Below are 4978 nucleotides of genomic sequence, written 5' to 3'. Positions count from 1 at the left end.
TCTCTCTCTCTCTCTCTCTCTCTCTCTCTCTCTCTCTCTCTCTCTCTCTCTCTCTCTCTCTCTCTCTCTCTCTCATGTGCAATTATAAATTCAAAAATAATAGAAATGGTAAGAGTAACATTGATGTGTATTTTATATTCAAAAATTTATTAAAATTAGAGGGCATTATATTGAACATCCTTAAATAACTTTTTATGTTGAGAAGTAAAAATGTTTGTTTTTTCTTTTTTTTCAAACATACATAATTTTCTATTTTCCAGGTTATTTAAAGGTTGTGTTGTCATAGATCGCTAGACTCCTCTCGATATTGGCTATAAAAGCGTACACAGAGTGTACGTATTTATAGCTTTTATAGTTTAAAAACGAAAACAGAGTTCCATTTAAAAAAATGACCTTGAAAAAAATTTGTCCTGCCATCATAATTACCCTCTTAAACGGTGCAACTTTTTCCTTCAACATTCTTTCGTACCATAAAGACAAATGAAAAATTTAATATCCTAGATTTGTGTAGATTACCCTATTTATACATATGTATGTGTGTGTGTATACGGTCGCGCGTGAACAGAACAATTATTAATAATATTTGGAATAAGTTTGTGAATTTTCCGTCTTGTGCAAAAAAAGAATTTGTTTTTCAATGCGAGAATGCTTCTATTGTACAAGACAGATAAATTCGTAAGCTTACTTCAAAATTATGAACAACTCTTTTGTCGACTGTATAAGTAATTACAACAATTAGTTGTCTGAAAAATTATAATTTCAAAATTCTGTGTGGAAACTAGCATTTTGTCCCGGTCTTCACTACATTTAAGTCTTTAGAAGGGATATGCTCTCTTCTTCAGATTCACAGAATTTTGCGTAATTAAGAAAAAGAAATAATGACATAATTCCGCGGCACTTGCCGTTAAAGTCATCCATCTGTTCGTCCATATACTTCGCGGATCGATAATTCGCGTGGTTCAAGGACGTCGAAGGCAGAATGCGCCTGCCATGAAAATTAATACGCCTTAAAACCACCGTCTCTCACGAAGATGTATGTAGATACGTAAATCTTACCGGAAACGATTCGTCTTTCCCGTATACCTCATTTACCAGTGTAATAATCTCGACGCGCCTCCGAAGCGCGCCTTTATTTGTCACACGCGGCGCACGACATCGTTCTCCCACACTACCTTACGGAAATATATTATCCGGCCGAGAATGATTTCGTTCGCAAGATGATATATCGCGGCCGCTGTTGACGAGCTTTCGCGTTTTCGCGACATCATTAATTTACCTTTCCGTAAACCATCAATCACGACGCAAATCGTTCGATTCCCGGATATTCGGTTCGTTATGACGCCCTCCGAGGAAAATTTGCACGAGTCGAGGCACGTTCTTCCTCAAATCGCTCGCAAGAGGCGAGGCATCTCTTTTCTCTTTTCTCTTTTAACCGTGTAACTCTCGCGTCGACGTTTCAGCTGGCAAAGTCCATAATTACATATGAGTATGTAAACGAGATAAAAGTTAAAAATAATAAAAATGAAGACAGAAAATATGAAATAACGACAAACTATATCAAAATAAGTCCTACCTCACTCTCAAAGAAAAAGACATAGTAGTAGCAACTATATAGAGTGAGTCATCTATTAGGTTCTAAAATATCTCTGTTATTTCTCTTGTATTAGAAAAAAAAAGTATAAGGAATAAATTGTGTGACTGGAAATGATAAATATTATAGTCTCTATCAAGTTTTCCGACCACGCAATTGATGTATTTCTTATACATTTTTCTTTAATATAAAAAACAACAGATATATTAAAATATAACACTAAATGATTCACTCTATACATGACAACTGTACGCGCATTTTATACATAGAATTAATATACAGAATGTCTGACACAAGACACAACAATATATGTGTGCAAGTAGAGCGTGTCAACCTAAGCAAAAAACCCATATCATTTTTTAAACAAGTAAAATTTCAAGATATTAGAAAGAAGATTAGTGAATCTCAATATCCGCAATGTCCGCAATATCCGCAAAACAAGACGACCTCGCACTGAGAGAAAAATGTATGATATTTGGAACTATAATGGCATAGTAAAAAAATTATAGTTAGAAATATTATTGTCATAGTAAGTGTCACTATAATGTTAGTGATATTTAGGATATAGGCATAGTAAAACTGACCCATATAAAATTTGTACCAAGAATTATAATTATTTAAACTAAAAATATAGTAAGATAGCAAATATCGAATGGTAAGAGAAATTAACCATTTTATATAGTCACTATAAATAGAATATTTAGCAAATATATATACATGTAACTGTTTTCTTTACTATTCACATAGTAATAAGAACCAAACAAATAATTAATGACACAACAATTTGTACGAAGAGTGTGTAACTATATGAATGCTATATCGTACTATATTTCTAAATGGTGAATTACTATACATTTGGTAAACTAAATAAATTTGGTAACTAAATAAATACTTGCAACACCAATCATATGCACACAATGAATTTAACTACAGTAATGGCTTTTGCGTAGTAATGGCTTTTAGGACGCGGACACGCTTGCCATATGGGAAGAGGCAATGTGATAGTCAATAAACTTACAGTTCTTAACTCTCTGCTGACAACGTGAAGTTATGGAACATATCCAACAACGTATATTTGGGATCGGATCCGACCCGACTCCGTTGTCAGCAGAGGGTTAATAAAGCGGTATATTAATTGACTTCATGTTTTGCCATACGTTTCCACATCTTATGTGTAAAAGCCATAATTGTAAGATAGATATAAGTACAAAGAACACAAAGTGCAAATAATATAGGCTCCGTTCAGTTTGGACGCGTTATAAACGCGTTATGAACGTCATTCTATCTATATTGTTCATTCGATGCTAAAGAAAGATAGAAGATGCTTACAGCGCGTGAGCGTCTAAAGCGAACGCAACTAAAGAACGAACTTCGCATCAGTGTTGCAAAAACGTCGACGTGGCTTCACACCGATAGACGAAGCACCAGCGTTTTATGCGTAGGAGTAGGCGCATGGAGGGGACACTTCTCGTACGGTTAGTGATCCCAGATAGGTCCCCTTTTTCGCGCATACGCGACGAAAACAGCTTCAGTGAAGTATATAATGATCGAAAAAGGAGTGCCGTTGAGCCAAATTATGTTTGCTCATAAAAAAAGAATAACATATATTGAGTTTAATTTATGAAATTATATATAGAATTTAATATATAAAATTATATGTACTTCACTGAAGCTGTTTTCGTCGCGCATGGGCGGAAAAGCGGGCCTATCTGGGATCACTGCTCGTACGCTGTTTCGCATTTCCTGCGTTGCCAGTTCGATACATTCAACCGTTGTGATGTGCAGACGTTCAGACGTGAACGTGTTTGAACACGCTCGGACTTGTAATATTTGTGGAACGTCCCTCGGAATGAGTCCAAGATATACGCTTATACATATTTTGGTAATGGTGAAAGAGACGCAAGAATAAGACCTGCAACCAAAAAGAAGGAAAGAAGGAAAGAAGGAAGTTCAATACATTCGCGACAACGGTTTTTCCGACAGTGAACAGTGAAATATCGACGTAGAAATTACGCGTTGTATTACAGTGGATGAAATCTTTATGGAAAAAATCACCATTTACGAAAAAGTAAGTCATTTTCATAATAGTAACTTTTATATCGCAATATCTTTAGTTATTTGATTAATTTCATTACATTTGATGTCTTACTTAACCTCATTTCGTTTAACATGTTTCATTGTCACGTAGATTACATATATCCCATATTTAACTTCTAAGTTATAGTCTTGTGTGTGTGTGTGTAAAAGATATAAAAGTATGTTAAATTATTAGCGTGTACTAGTTTCTTGTTTTTGCTAAACGCAGCCAATGTTTCATTTAATAGTAAAATTTGTTGAAATATGATATGTAATGTTCTGAGAATACAGCTAGCAGTATATATTATGTGGATCATATGTGCCTTACGTTGTCAGAAGTACACAATATATTTAATGTTTAAATATCATTTTATATCACGCCAAATGTTAGATATCGACTATGGTGTGCAGAAGTTTTCACTGAATGATTATTTCCTATTATTATACATATTCTTTCTATAGATAGATGAAGACATGAAAAAAGAGAATGATATATATCCATTTTTATCTATCTATTTATCTATCTATCTGCAAAACAAATATGTCAAAAGAATAATCATTCAGCACAAATTTTTGTACAACACAGTTGATACAATATTTTGATTCATATAAAATGATGTTCGTAGTTCTGATGATATAAGATGACACATATGATACAGATAATATATATGAAGTCATAAAAAATTGAACTGGAATGAAACGTGTTAAAGCATTTAACAATTGAAGTATTTCAATTGAAGTGGAATAACTCTTTCCATTATTTAACTTAAGTTTAACTGTAAGTTTAACTTTATGTTTGTTAATTTACTTTCATTTTATTAACTTTTCTTCAATAACAATTTATGCTTCAATTTTCCTATCTTACATGCTATATTTTTGCAGGCTGGACATGTCTTACGTCTGTTACTTTTGAGGTCACAATCACAATATTATTAAAATATTATTAAAATGTCTTATTTTATTGAAGAAACTTTAACGAAGTGGGGTCTTTCTCAATATATTGAAAAATTTAAAGGTTATTATTACATTTTTATAAGATTAATATAGAACGAAAGTGTGTAATTGTATTTTATCTTTATTTTGTCGTGCCCGTGTTGCCGGGACACGAAGAAAAAGTTCGAGATCGGTGATGCGGGCGCGGCAGGGTGTGTAGCGGTGGATAAAATGTAGTAAAAGTTTAGACTATCTTTTGTAGTAATATATATATAAAGGTTTATTTGATAAATACACTTGTATGTGTTTTAGTTACAACTCCCGTACTTATGAGTTAATTTGCGAACCGCGCATAAGTCACGTATGACGCGTATGTCG

The sequence above is a fragment of the Odontomachus brunneus genome, unplaced genomic scaffold (assembly GCF_010583005.1).
Source record: "Odontomachus brunneus isolate Ranch 3 - 2012 unplaced genomic scaffold, Obru_v1 Obru_scaffold_239, whole genome shotgun sequence".
Taxonomy (NCBI): Eukaryota; Metazoa; Arthropoda; class Insecta; order Hymenoptera; family Formicidae; genus Odontomachus; species Odontomachus brunneus.
The sequence above is the reverse complement of the archived record's forward strand: the minus strand, read 5'-3'. Positions refer to the sequence as shown.